General features: G+C 31.7%; 1 long non-coding RNA gene across 1 annotated transcript; it reads right to left on the bottom strand.

Annotated features, from left to right (window-relative positions):
* Positions 1-4,012: 4,012 nt before the first annotated feature.
* Positions 4,013-7,723, bottom strand: LOC133176380 (uncharacterized). Its single transcript, XR_009719453.1, has 3 exons — positions 7,615-7,723; positions 4,266-4,314; positions 4,013-4,134 (listed from the first exon to the last, which is right to left on the bottom strand). It is a non-coding gene; the product is annotated as an uncharacterized LOC133176380 (long non-coding RNA).
* Positions 7,724-16,114: the final 8,391 nt, after the last annotated feature.

Here is a 16,114-nt window from a genome sequence, read left to right as displayed (position 1 = left end):
AAAGTTGCCATACGCGGGTACATGAAGGTTAAGCTTCCGTATACCCTAATATCACAGTACATTACATGCAGTCACTTCTCTGATCTACCAAGATATGACATCATAACGGAATATGACGTTAAGTCACTGCAAACTGGAGTTGTCATAACGAGAAGAGTCTCATTACTGTTCTAAATATTGCAATCTTGACTCGCCGTTTGCAGCCTGGGGTTGAGTAATTATTATTGAATATTAAAACATTACTTTTTTCAATTTTGTTTTGTGTATTCAATACGATATTGCAAAACAGAGACTTTGAAATGCTTCCACTTATAAGACCATTTTAAAGAGGTAGAATTTATATATGTGTATATAACAGATTGGCAAAAGTGATAAAATATTTTTTTTTAAATCAAAAGTGGAGACTGTTCTCTAAATGTATCCTTGGATGGAGGTTTAATATCTTTGCTTTAATGTAAATTATGATGAAGATTGGGGAAAAAACTCTCAAATATGTGGGTAAATTGAAATTCTCGTGAAATATGTGTACACAATTAATGATATGGCTCGTATCATGCACACAAGCGTCTCACGTACAGAAGAATACAATTAGTTTATTTCTGTGCCAAAATGTAAATAAAATTTGCGACGAAGTGTTTTTATGTGCAACACTTGAAGATATAATTGACCTTTACACTACACGTCTGCTGAGTCATGTGATTTCGCAACAAATTTGTTGATATATAACTGAGAGATTCTTGTATGCAAATTGTCTGTATTTATTTTCGTAGCCTACATATTAAAATTAAAATCGATCTGGAAATTTAATGAAATGTTTTAAATGCAATAAATTGCGTTGGAGAACCATAATATAGCTGCGCAAATCTTAACTTATAGTATGTCATCATTAGTGCTACATCAAAATTTTATATGAATTTCAATGGAATTACAAACACTCTGGTCTTTTGTTGCTGAAAATTACATCTAAGAGTTATAATCACTTACAATCTTTGCCAATTAGATAACAGGACGGGTGTTTTCTATATTCCTTATATATATTTTCTTATAACATTTCGAAATATATATCTTTTACCTAAATTTCAGAGCATTTCATTGACTAGTTAGAGAATTACAGAAAATAGAGTATTAGCCAATCAGAATTCAGCGAATATGCGTACATGTCCTTGATGTCACTTTGTTAGTGCCATAGTGTACATGTAGGAACATGCAAGGACTAAGGCAAAAGTAAAGTCACAACTGCTATAAAATCTATAAGATTTAGCAGTTTAATAGCGATTCTCTGTAACCACTTAAACTTCTTTGCCACGCATGGTCACCCATTTTGATGAAACTTTGCCCATTATTACAACTTGACACCAGAAACATATATCAAATAAAATTTCGTTGCTATGTGTCTTGGTTGCCATGGAAACAGCCAGAAAAGTTGAAAAAATTTAGATTTTCAGCTACTTTAAATCTTTATTAAGTCTTAACAAAGACTAAGAAAAACAAACAAACCATTCTCCCAAAAACATGACACCTTGTTACCACTTATGCTATAAAGAAACTATTTAGAATTAATCTCTAAGTAAGTGGTAACCATGGGTACATTTGGAATACATTTTAGATGCTGAAAAATGCTAAAAAACGCTCTGTAGTCACAAATGATAGATGTTACATGATCAAACTCAATCAACAACGTAAGAAAAACAATGAAAAATATTTGGCCTCATGTAATTAGGTATTGGCAATATTATTCTAAAAATAACTTTCATGGTTGCCATGGTAACACAGTGTCACCATGCAAAGTCTGTTGCTATGATTGGGTTAATGCTACTATCTTGAGGAAATACAATAAAATTCATGACTGGCACATATACATCCTTAGGACCTTGCAACACCGACAACATTAGAAAAATTGAGATTAATTGTCACTTTGCAGTGTAACCATGGAAACAACGTACTAGTTGTTTAAAGTGATATTTTTTTGCTGCTTTGGGTATTTACTAACCTTTTAATCAAGAAAAATATTATTTGAATCACCTTGAATAGTACTTATCTCGTAGAACTAAAGTTAAATATCATATATTGATAAAGGTTATTGAAAAATACAACACTGTTGCTATGGTTACCAAGAAGAGAAAATGTTCGATTTTGTTAATTTTTTGTCAATATTAGACCCTATGTGCCAGCTTTTTGCATCCAGTGAGAGATTGGGTGATAGTCAAAATTGAAAGTCAGGTTAGTTGTTCACATATATCAATCATTAAAGTTTTGGGAATCTACATACAACTGTACGTATCCAAGGAAACAGAGTATTTTTCAGATTTTTATGCATGTTTTTTCGCCTTATTTCCATAGCAACACACTATTTAAAGAATTGAAATTGGATTTTTTGAAATGTGAAAATTAGGGTCACACCAAGGCCTTTAAAAATTGATCATCAGTTATATAGAAATATGCTTTTTAAAAAGATAGGATAAGATTAAAACACTAAGAGAGTAAATTTAAAATCCCTCCGTCGTATTAAAACCATGGCAACCATTGCCAACCTATAAGAGATATCATATTTTGTCCTTGGTATATGATACAAGGATCTCTTCTCTATTAATTGCTTGCATTTCAACCTATAATTGTTTTTATTCTTAAGTGTATGACTTTATAAAATTAAATGAACAAAATTATTACTTTTGAATACGTTGTTTCCATAGTAACGTATGTTATAGATGATTTACCAAACATTTTTATCATGCATTTAAGACACCAGGCCTTCAACTTTCAGAAACAGTCATTGCCACTTGTTTGCTTTGCTGCAAACGTTAACTGTGGGACTCTGAAGATGTTGAAAAATGCCATTTTTCAAACTTTAGGACATGTTGCTATGGTAACCATGATACGTAGCAACCATTTTTTGCATGATCTGAGTTTACGGTATCAAAGACTTTTATCATAGAGAGTTTGGAGAAATTCTGAGACTATGCGTGCCACAGCTCCTATATAAAAGTTCAAGTCATTAGAGAGAATGGCTCTTAAATATTATTTTCGTTCAACCCTTGCAGTTGGCCTTATCATCCTTAACCATAAAGTATGTCAAATTGAAGTACGTTCTGGGTAAAAAAAAATCTCCAGTTTAAAACATAAAAAAACCGATATTTTTCATCTTCATCAGCATTAATCAAAGATTAAAACAGGAATGTTTTGTTAAATTAATATTACATTTAGCATGCTTATTATCTTAAGCTAAAACCATTAAGTATTTATTTGAATATGATTTTCACCAGAGGCAACTTGTATAATCTTAAAATAAATACTGTATTTGATATTATTATTAACCATCATAAAAACTTTAATACTTTGATTTACTATATAGTAAACTTTGCTCTTGACGTTTCCTAAAGATTTTGGGCCTTATGATCGCTTTAATTAAGCACAAGTAATCTAAATATTAGAAATAGTATGTGATATACAAGTTATATTGATTTTTCATATAAAAAAGTGCATGTTAGACTTGGAGAAAAAAAAAATAATTAAAAATCATAGTAAAATACTTTAACTGTAGAAAAATCGTTGATTTACTATAATAATAATTAAAAAAAATTGATACTTTTATTAAATATAGTTAATTAGTATTGTATTGATTACTATAGTATTTGCTTGGGAATTTTCTCTTTAATTTGTTTCATCTAAAATTTTCTTTAATCTCTGGTCCATATTTCATAACGCTCTAGAAAGGTGACGTAGCTATGGCATTGAATATTACTACCATAGGTTTTGTTTTTGTTTTCCTGACTGCAGTTTGTCTCATTTACCAGTGTTCAGGAAATGGAGGGGAGAAACAATTCTTAGGCAAGAGATGAAAATATTTTTTCAGAATTTGAAGATGGATGATTTGTCCGACTATTTTGAAATATGTTGCTCCATCTGCCATTCTGGAACGGTTTCCTCATTGTGAAAAAGAAAGAAGTAACACAAAAATGCTTTTGATATAATCAAGTTATTTAAAATAAAATTACATGCTTGTAAGAAACACGTGTGCTATTGCAAACCAGCAAATAAATAAAATAAACAACTAAAAAAAAATATTGAAAAGCCAATCTTGGTTCCAATGCGTGTTCTGTTCTATTCATCTATCAACGTCTCAACCATCTCTTCCTCCTAAATAAGAATTAGTTTTATCATTTCACCGTAAATCTATGTTCATTATTGTAAATGTAATCAAATGTAATATTTATGTATTTTATTTATTTATGCATGTTTTCAGTCAATAAAAAGAATGCTTTACTTACTCTTTTTCGCTCCTTGAGATAGCTTGACGGTTTAGTTATTTGAATCCTCCTGAAATTGGAATTTATCTACATTTTTTGGACTTGTATAATCTCTCTTTTCTCTTTCTTTTTAAATCTACACTCAATTGCTGCGTTTTTATCACCATGAACGCAACTACCTTTGCTATGAATGCAGTTTGTATATCAAGTTTGCATAGAAGAAACCTATGCAATTTACAAAAAAGGACAAAAATGAAAGATTGTGCAAAAATTGTGAATTGCAGACTTAATGAAAAGCTTGGAAAAATTCAAAATAACAGAAATAGCTAATCGAGATAAATCTACTTTTTTACATTAATCGTTATTATTGTTATTATTGTATAACTAAACTTTCTTGAAATAAAATGGAGGTGCTATATTTTTATCTAAACGTTTTTGAGCATTCAGTTACAAAATACAATTACGCTTCGAGGAAAAGAAAAAAATATCCCCATTTATTTGAAGATCGATTTCAACTCTTAAAATGCTTTTAAAAACATACAAAAGTTAGAATTAACATTAAATCAATCTTTTTTTTTTCATAATGTTATATTTCTCAATAGGATTAAATACATTAAACGGTGATGTTACAACTATTTAAAAAAGTAACGAGAATTTGAAGAAAATTTTATATAGAACGATGATAAAGAAGCAAATATCGTGTATGTTGTAAACATAACTTTTAATTTATTGTATGTGTTGTTTATTATTTAGGTATGCTGACTTACTTTGATCAGTTATTTCTTTAATGTAGATATGCAGCAGTTTCCTTTTTAAGGCGAAATATACATTCTTGACAATGTCACACAATTCAAATATAAGAAATGAACAACGTTGTTTCATCCAAAAATTTGATATAGACCAAATTTGCTCTGGAGACATATTTACAAAAAAAAAAAAAAAAAAAAAAAAAAAAAAAAAAAATTCTTGTATTTATTAGAACATAATTTTCTTAATGACTCCTACGATTAAGAGAATGAAGGACTATATTTAATGAGCCCGCAAAGATTTACAAAACGATATTTTGGATCAAATGAATAGTCGTTTTGGGACACATGTTGTTGGGCAACGCTCTACATGTTATTCTGTTTCAAGTACAAGTCTTCCTTTTGGGAATGCACGGAGTTCACTACGTAGTCGGAAGGTCTGGGTTCTATTTTTGTTCGGCGCCCCGCGTCAAACCTCATATGCGAACATAGGTAGTGACTGTTCCCTCCTTAAGGGCCCGGTATATGAAATAAAAATCACGAGTCTTTCGGATGAGACCTTAAAAACCGAGGTTTCGTGTCACGAAAAAAAAGCCCTTACTGCTCAATGACCCCGAGTGCCAAGTATATGTCTAGGTTGTTGAAGCCTTGCATCGGTATATTATTGACGTCTCTAACTAAGTGAAAACTTCTCGACTGGAATGTAAAAATATAGACTAAATAAAGCAATCCCTTTGGGAAATTCTTATATTTAAATTATAAATATTGTATATTGTACATTATAGAAATATAGAGGCATCGATCTATAGGATGAGTTAACCATGCATCGGACACATACCTTGTTTCGGACAACTTTAAAAAATAAATTTTCATTGAACATGAGTCTCCCCGTTTTTTTTTTTTTTTGTTTTATTTTACTTGTTTCTGTCTTGAAGGTGAATAATTAATCGTTTTGATGATGCCTTTTTTTATTTTTATGTTGTGATAAAAATACCACAAGAATGGCCTTGAAATTACGTCATATTTTGCACCATCAAAGAGGGGTAACAAGAATTTTACGATTTTGCAATTTTTTTTAGAGTTGTCGTTCTTTTAACTAAACTTCAACGGAACGAGTCGGACCTAGGAATTTTTTTTTCAGTGATTGATAATATCAAAGACATTCTTTAAAAATTTTACTTCAATGTTTGTATTATAGTTTTTAGAGTTGGTTCTTACTAGTATGTCCATTTCACCGTGCATCGGACACAAATTAAGCATGCACCGGACACTTTCCGATGCATGGGTAATCACTTCTATTTTATATAAAACCCAAATGACAGCTGTTTTTTGTGGAAATTGAAAGTAAAACTCTACAATTTCAGTGAAAATACAAGTTATCGATATATGACGACTAGAAGTGGACCAAATTTAATATTTTTAAAGTAGATGGTGATAACCCACGAGACAAACGCACGAGTTGACATATCACTACATGTAGCAGTGTAAAACCTTTCTAAGGCGATGTGATGCACCTAAAATCTCTTCACATTTCTGATCGAAATAGTCATTGAAATTTAACTATAAACTTAATTTTTAAATAAAAGATAAAAATAATTCTACATCACTAATTTTAAAGCACAGAGATCAAGTTATGATTTTTTTTCGGTTAAAAATACTGTATGTCCGATGCAGGGTGAATATTGTGGGAACAATGGTGAATTCTGACTTATTTCGAAAAAAAAATCGATTTTTAGTGATATTTTCTCAATAAATATCACACGATTGTTTCAAAAAAATATTTTAACACAATGTTAAGCGCGAATTTGATAATTTTCTGTCGGAAGTGATTTCGCTAGAACTTGTTGAAGTGCGAGTGTGTCCGATGCATGTTGAATTCACCCTATCACTGGATTATTCAGATCACTGAGTAAGTGTTTGTTTATTTTTAAAATGGAATTACTATAGAATAACATAATTTAGTAATTACTGCAAGAGAAGAAACAAGTAAATAAATAAATTAAAAAAAAAATGGACACCAATTCTATAGTATCCATGTCGTGCAAAAATGTGAACGTACTAAGAAAAGCAGAATATAGAACAGAAAGATTACAGTCACAGATAATATCATTTATCTAAATATTGGATAAACTTACAAATAAATACTGCTGAATAGGACAAATTCACAAAAAAGTTCATAATGGAAGTAAAATGCGACGAAATCATGCATCAGGGAAGATATTGCTTCATTATTGTTATCATGAATCATTGATTAATGAAATAAGTTGCCCTCTACTATAAGTTGCCTAAACAGTTGAAAAGTTTCATTACTCAGCATATATGATTTTTTAAAAATATATAATTACCCATTATATAATGAACTTAATCTCCATTCTGCAATCATACATACGCACATTTTAATTGCATTCTAACGTTATATATTTTAAAAAGCTTGTAATACACCATGTAAGTTTCTGGGGTATTCTTTGCATACCCCGACCCTTTTATTTGTGCCATTTTGTTGTTTAATAATAAAACTGTTCCTGATGCTTCAGATATACTAGCTTTCCCACAGTACACGTAGTCCTGAAAATTAAAAACAAAGACAAACCAAACAAAAAAGTGTGAGCAGGAAAATATATTACCCCGTGGCTCTGTTACAACGACAAAACATTTTGCAGCTATTGCAGTCTTTCCCTCTCTTCTGTTTTACTGATTTTCCGTCTACGTCTTGATAAAGACATTGAAGAAGCAAGAGCAACACCAAAATCATTACAGCTTTCATCTAAAATAAGTTGTAAGGAAGCTGTTCATACGTAATGTATTTAAAACACCAACTTAAACACGTTAATACTATATAAAGTTAGATTTTAGAATGCCTACCTTTCTTTCAGTAGAAGTACAAGTGGTCTGACTATTCCACTATTTGCTAATTCCATAATATATGTATGAATGACAGCGCAGCATCTGATTATTACAATTTAATACTATGTCATATATGATGATACTCAAGTTTAGAATAACAGAAGAGATGTGGAATTAAAGACATGACTATTTTTTTTTTCATCTGATATTCTGATTTGTAATTTTGTAATATCCAAGGATGAATCCATGATATACGCAAATGTTACTTTTTATTGTCTATTTTGTTTACAAAGTAATAATTAAGAAAAATAAAAAAAAAAAAAAACCATAATCGTAAAATATATAATTTATGAACTGTACAAATATATAGCTTCTTATTATTATCGATGCAACCTTTCGGGTAATTTGGTAATTAGTATATACCAAATTCTAGGTATATATCTATAAAATGCATTTATTTGTAATTTTTTTGTGTGAAAATTTTGTATACTTCAAAAATTCTCTTTTATTGTAAGAATTTAAATTTGTAATATACTAGGAAGAGGGCATAATAAGTTTTCAGAACTTGTGCTCAATCCCTTTTTCATTATAAATTACAATAAAATATGTTAAAACAACCTATCGGGTAAAGAAATATCGGTATATTTGATTTGTTTCAGATTTGCTCAAACTCGTGCTAGCAGATAGGTGGGAAGTGGGGCTTTATTTGATTCAAGGCCCGCCGAATCCAGATGTGTCAGTTTTTGTGGTAAAGAGAGAAGATGACTTTGAAAGAATGAAGACCCTCCATCGCAATTTCTTACTTTCAATTGGATGTATTGATCCTGCAGAGCAGCGAAATGTTATCAACAAATCAAAAGCAGAAACTAGAAAAAGGATGCCACAGAACATACCAACAGTAGAAGCAGATAAGTTTAGAGAAGTAGCAGAGAGATCCTGTGACTTCGATGTTGATATTAAGTTTACGGTACTTCTACCACCGGCTAGAAAAGCTCCAGCCGATGAACCACAGGTCATCAAGACTAAAACAGCAGAAGGAGATAATCTGAGGTCTGGCTAAATAGCGTATCCCGGAAAATCCGTGAACCCAAAGTATATGAGGGTAATGGCTTTGAGCCAATATGGATAAAGAAGATGTAGTTTTGTTTTGTTTGTTTTATTGTTTAATGTCCCTCTCGAGAATTTTTCACTCATATGGAGACGCCACCACTTGCCGGTGGAGAGCTACAAATTTTGACCTATACTCGGCACTCAGGGCCATTGAGCTGTGAGGGATCTCTTTCGTACAAGCACCTACTGCGACACGGGACCTCGGTTTATACGGTCTCATCCGAAGGACCGGTCTCCACGTCCCACAGTGGGATTTGAACCCGCGACGTAAGGATCAACTCCTTACTCTGCGACTCTAGAGCGAACGCTCTAACCACTGCGCCACGCGTGCGAAAAGAAAATGTAGTATTAAGAAGACTAATAAGAGTAAAGAAACCACCGAAACGGCTAAAGGATTATTATGTATATTTAATAAGTACTGATGACAGGAGTAAGAACAAAGTTGACGTTCTCAGACAAATATTTAATGTTACTGAAGGTTCAGAGTAACACTTGAATTTTTTTTAAAATGATCTATCGAACCTGCTTATCAAAGTTTAGTACAACTATTTTTAAGAACTTCATTATTTTAGATTATGATGTCACATTAATTAAATGACGGGGATGTCATTCCTCTCATGGGGGGTGGTAATTGTACCTTTCATTTTTGTTTTTTTTTTATTTTAATTAAATCGTGTATATTATTCTCATTCATTTTTTATTCTTTTTTTTTATTCACCTATTCACTCATTCATTAAGCATTGCGCAATGGTCTACCAACACTTAAAGTTTCCTTTGTTTAGTTTTTATTATAAATCTGAACACCCCTATTTTGTAAAATGTAGTATTTCTAGTAAACGGCCAGGTATGTTTAGAATTGAACATTCCATTATTTGTAACACTCTTCTGGTATGTATGGTTGAATGGTTTCAGCTGGAATTTGCTGGGAGTATTTTCTGGATTTCATTGCTCTGAGAATCGCTTTGGAAAGATGTAGATATCAGCAATTTAAACAGTTATTTACCATTTTAAGTTAGTAAAATGATAACTTTTTCCCTGTAAATAACTTCAATAAACATTTAAACTACTAAATAAGAACATAATTACATGTAATATCTTTATGAATGAGGAATTTAAATAATTTACTTTGCAGAGAAGTTGAAATAAAATTGTAAATGATATAAGCGATAGCCAATCTATCGCTTATGGTCTTAAAGTTTGGTGATGGTTTTGAGTGAATAATTTTAATCTTTTTTAATCTTTTTTTTCTATTTACTTCATTAATTAAACATTTCTAACAGTAACTGTGAGAGTTATCCACGGAAGCTTATAAACTAAGAAGAATATTATCTCCTAATTATGAGAAATATCATAAATATTTACAAGAAAACTATCTCGTAATTATTACAAAATCATTACAAACACGAATCAAGGGATTTTTTGAATTTTTTTGTTGTTTGTTTCCCCGGTTCTTATCATACCTGTTGCCCGTTGAAAACAAAGAAAGTAATTAATGTATATACTGCAGGTTATTCAAGTTGTAAAATTCAAAATTTGTCTGAAACTAACTGCCGAACAAATCAGAAAATTTTGGAGAGGCTACGACACGGCGGGAATACAGAAAACATACCAAGGTAGAGGAGCTAGAAAATCAGCAGCGAGTAATAACAGTGAATAATAGAAAGACTTCAGGAGATCTCGCGAGGAGATTTAATGAAAGAACACAATGCCAAGTATCTGAAAGAACAATAAGTTGGTAATCTTTTGAGCATGTTAGAATTAAACGTTACCCTGACTCGGAGAACAAAACGTTTAACCGTGTTGTTTAACATTTCTCTCGAGAATTGTTCACTCCTATGGAGACGCCACCACTTCCCGGTTGAGGGCTACAAATTTTGATCTATACTCGGCACTTAGGGCCATTGTGCAGTGAGGTATCTTTTTGGTGTCAACACCTACTGCGACACAGGACTTTGGTTTATACAGTCTCATCCAAAGGACCCGTTTTCACGCCCCAGAGTGGGATCGAACCCGCGACTTAAGGATCAACTCCTTCCTTCGCGACTCTAGAGCAGACGCTCTTACCTCTGCGCCATGCGGGCGACTGATTGCTTTTTGTGTATGAGAATTTCATTTTCATATATTAAAAAAAGTAAAAAAGCAATAAAATTGCTTTTTGTATATGAAAATTTTATTTGATGATTGGAACTGCTGGTCAACAGTTATTTTTAATGACGAGACATAAATGCTCTTTGAAGTAACAGAAAGAAAAAAGAATGTAGACGGTCCGACAAGAGAATTGTGTCCCAACAGCATGGGTATTATGGGTGAACGGGAGACAATATGCAAAACATCTGTGATGTTTTGGAGTTTATTAAGTAGTTTGGAGTTGGAGAACACTTGTACCAGTGGAAGGTATTATGAACACAGTTGAATATTTTTTCTGTTTTGGATGATAATTTATTACCAGCTATTTTGTGAAGCGGCAGTGGATATTTCAGGATGACACTGCGCATTCTAATGTTTCGGCACGAACTCTTCAGTTGAAAGTAGAGAATGATATTAGCATCCTTCAGTGGCCAGCCCAGAAAAAAATATATTAAGTTCTAAAAATAACTACATTAATTAAGGACACATGATACAAACAAACCTTTACCGACTTCCTAGCTACATTTCTGCGAACAATTCTGCGAATAATTTACTATATCCGTTAACATTGTTGCTCTAATTTCATTAAATCTCGCCAGAGCTACTACGAACTCCGCGAGTTTTATAATTTGCAGAACACCGAAAAAAAAAGTCCCTAACACATTAGTAGGGGAGTGTATATACATTGAAAGGTTATGTGACATCTGTTCCGATATACTAATATAATTCATAAAAAATGTATCTACTGTGGAATACATGAAGTTACACTAAAGCTTTAGGGGTTTGGGGGGCAACTCCTCCTTAATATCCTTAATGCAAGACGACTCTTACTGATATAAGAAGCTCATATTTACATATAAGTCATATTTCTAAGAGATAGAAATTTGAAGAATAATATGCTTTATATCCGTACTATAATTCAGATACACAACATTGGCCATTTTAAGTTCTTTTTTAACAATTGAGTTCATTACAGTGCTAAAAAAGTATAGCTTCATTACTTTCGAGCTTTCGACACTTAAAAAGCTGAGTAAATGTAAATTATGTGACATCCATGTACTAATTTTTATAAAAGAATAAAACTAAAATAAAATTTAAAAAAAAATGAAATAAAATAAAAAACACGAATATTGCTATGTTATTGATTACTGGTCACAAAAAAGAAGAAGATATCTCTGATTTGAATGTTCTCTTGTTTCAAGAAAAAAAGCTCTTTAATACATTATGAAGTAAGCGATAATTTTTTCCCGTAAAGTATAATCACAATGATTTATTGAAAAAAGTTCTTTTATCTCGAAAGTTGAATTTACTGCATGTTTAACAAGTTCGAAAAATAAAGGGGGGGGGCAAGGGGGGGGGGGCAAGACACGATATAAACGCTTGTTCCAATTTTGCCGTCTGATCCGTTTATTCAAAGTTGGCAAAAATAAATGCTCAATAGAAAATGGGAAGCCAATGGCACATTGATAATATATGATTTTTTCAAGCCATTTATTCATGATTTTGAAAATCTTGCGTAAGAAAAAATCGTACTAGAGTCGCCCATTTGATATATTGCAGCATCATACATTGGGTCTGCAACATTTTACATTGCATTATACTTTCTCTTAACAGGTCCACATCAGTTTAACAAACATTATTACGGATATTGCCTATCTTTTTCCGTTCAATTAAGTGTCTGATAAATGAAAGAATCTATACAACATTAGTTTATAGCTTTAACAAAAATGCATATTATTTCAAGGATCAAAGTAACACAATGTTATTGAAGAATAGAGTGTTCCTAGGTCATATTTTTCTAAAAAGAGATTATAACAATTACGAATTATAGAAATGGTTGCTTAGAGATAATATTTAAAAAACTTTTAATTTTTGTAGGCTAAAATTTCTTCTTTTATACATACAAAATCGTGTGCGTTAGCTTATAAAGTTTATTCCTTTTAAATCATGTTTCTATTTTCTTAATGTTTTGTACTTTTACAAAACTTGGAACATCAAAATGAAATAGAATAAATACAACAACAACGGACTGATATGTTAAAGCAAAATAAGGACCTGCAAATTTTAAAAATACGCTTAAGTTGCTTATGAATGCCAAATTATTTTATATGTTATCCAGATAGAATGCAATAAATCTCATGTTAATAAGTCTACAGATCAGCTCAAATTCTCTCTTTCTCTCTCTCTCTCTCTCTCTCACACACACACACTTACACACAATGAAAACAGAATAACGTAAATACCTTTGCTGTGCCCGTCGTACTGTGAATACAGCCAGCGAGAAAACCTAAATTTATTTATATATTGTTCGGTACAAACATATGTTGCAGACCGCTGATAATTATGTTTAAAAACAGACCATTTATTTTCAAAACCATCAACATTTAATGAGAAACACATATCATCGAAATACTTTTTCTGTCTGATCAAAATATAAATGTCAGAGCAGAGTAGTTGCAGATGTTTTGAAGAGAAATCAATATCAAATAAATTTGAATTATGTCACCATTTGCAAGTCTGCAAGTTTTCCGCGTAAATTTGTCACAACGTACACAGTATGAAACACTTCCTTTTAGCTTGTTTTAATAATGGCTTATATGTCCAAATGATGGCTTAATGGCCGTCTTTAAGTCACCATTAACCTGCTTTAAACTATCTTTAAGTAATAAATACATCACCATTAGATTACCATTAAGCCATCTCAAAGTTCTTAGTGGGTGCTTAATGGAGGCTTAAAGATGCACTTCCAATCCAGATACGTACTGCTATTCCCATTTTTTACTGACAAACTTAGACAATTACTGACAATGTACTGTCTTTACTACAAAACGTAGGCAATTACTGACCTTTTTACTGCCGGTGCTGATAAACTTAGAAAAGTACTGACAATCTTAGTCGTTGCTGATAAATTTAGACAATTAATGGCCCTACTAAAACAACTTAGACAAATGCTGATATTTTTAAAGTACTGACACTTGTATGTACTGTCCCTATTGTTCTCGGTCCTCGGGAGACTGTAGAGGTGTGAAATTGATATTTAAAAGAGACTTTAATAAAATAAAAGTTGTTTATGCCCCAATACTATTTTAAGAAGCTATTGTCAATTTATGACAGATTCGTTCATTTAAAAGCATTTCAGAAGGGAACGTAAAATCATGAAAACTTTTCAGCAGAATAGCAATTCATAAATTATTTTTTTAATTTATCAACGAAATATGGCGTTTTACAGTGATCTATTCCTCTTGAGTATAAATAATAATCATCATTCTATTTTTCCTTAAGTGATATGTACCCCTACTTTTTGCTGAATTATGTACATCAAAATAAACAAACAAATAAATTAATTTAAAAAAAAGCCGTCCTGCTAAATGTTTTATATGCATTTAATTTTAAATAACAGTTGCTATAATATTTCTTGTCTGTAGTACCGAAAAGTTAGAGAAAGCCCCCCCCCCTCTCCCCCGGCTCCTTCGAAATGGGATTTTATAAGTTGGAAGTAAACTTTTTTTTTATTGCTTGTCAACTTTTCCAAAGGTTATCCCCTCCTGGTCTTCAAAAACCCTTGGGCCATTTAAATATTTATTAACTTCATTACTCATTTAGTTCTTTTGAATAAAGAATATAACACTCGATTTCCATATCTAGAAGTTCTGGATCCGCACCAAAGAGTGTTATTTAGACTAAGTGTCCTTCTAACGAATTGCACATACAAAACCATTTTTCCTTAATTCATACAATTGTTGATGCAATGATTTGCAATGCATCCCCCCAAAAAATAAAATAAAATTGAACAAAATTCACTTATTAAAAAACATCCAGTGCTTTGACACAAAAACTATCGCCAAAATGCACTGTATTGCACAATATATTGCATATTCTAACTCAATTTTTACTCATGCTTTTAAAAAGAAGTATAATACGCTTTGAGTTGTAAATTTAATATTGTCAAGGTATAATTATTGCTTCAGCATCTTGAAATAGAATTTCAGTAGAAATTCATATTCATTTTCTTATAAAATTAATTTTTGAAAAAGGGGGAGGGGGTGGGTGGAGCGAGGGGCGACACGTGCGATCTTGAATAAAGATGTATTTTAACTGTTTACTTCAGATAGAACACACGTGCTTGGTAAATTAATATTGTTGTGTTTAATTTGTATACATGTTTTATCTATTTATGCGTGATAATATTTGGTTAGAATATCCTATATCTGTAGTAGAATCTGCTGTTTTTGTAACACAAAAAGCGTAAACCTTGTAAGGTTTGAGTTAATAAAATATATGCGCGACTGAATATTCTGATTATATCTTTTTCAAAAGTGTTTGAGGCGAAAGGTTTCGAGGTCTATGAAAATTCCGACACAGAGAAGTCAAATGTAATTTGTTTTCATTTTGAGCGAGCGATTATTTTATAGTTTTTCGTGTGATTGAATAGCAAGGTATTGATGTCATACTGACTATGAGTTCTTCACATTTCGTTAGTTTACACACAGTCCTGCGCCAAGATTGTTCTTTAGATCAGACACATAAATATTTGTCTCCGATTAGATACTCTAAATAAATAATAAAATGTACAAAACAAATCGTATTTATATACATAGCAGATGATCTTCTTACCCCTATATCTGTATCATTTTTGGTTACTATGGTTTCCCCCCAAAACCAGATCGCCGCATGCACGAGCGCCCGAAGATTTTTAAGTGCGCCCAATTGCATGTACAATACGAGCGCCCCAAATGCAATTTCACGAGCGCCCCAAACTGAAACCACGAGCGCCCCAATAAGCATCTCGAGCACCCCAAAGAATTGAACGTCCTGTCCAATCTTGCATCAATTATTCTATTATGTGATATAGTATGTTTCTTCTTAGTACACATAGCACGTAATATTTAAGCCATAACCGCATTATAATTTGTTTGTATATTAAGTTGTCATAAGAATGTTTTGTTTTCGTTTTTAATTTGCTTTATTAACAACAGAGGAAGAAGGGTGAAACTTTATGCAAAATATTCGTTTTTCGTATACCGAAATAGAAATTGAATCATG

The sequence above is a fragment of the Saccostrea echinata genome, unplaced genomic scaffold, assembly GCF_033153115.1.
Source record: "Saccostrea echinata isolate AGI-Se365-2 ecotype Australia unplaced genomic scaffold, CSIRO_AGI_Sech_v1 ptg000075l, whole genome shotgun sequence".
Lineage (NCBI taxonomy): Eukaryota > Metazoa > Mollusca > Bivalvia > Ostreida > Ostreidae > Saccostrea > Saccostrea echinata.
Note: the sequence above shows the minus strand (reverse complement) of the source record. Positions and strands in the feature narration are given on the sequence as shown.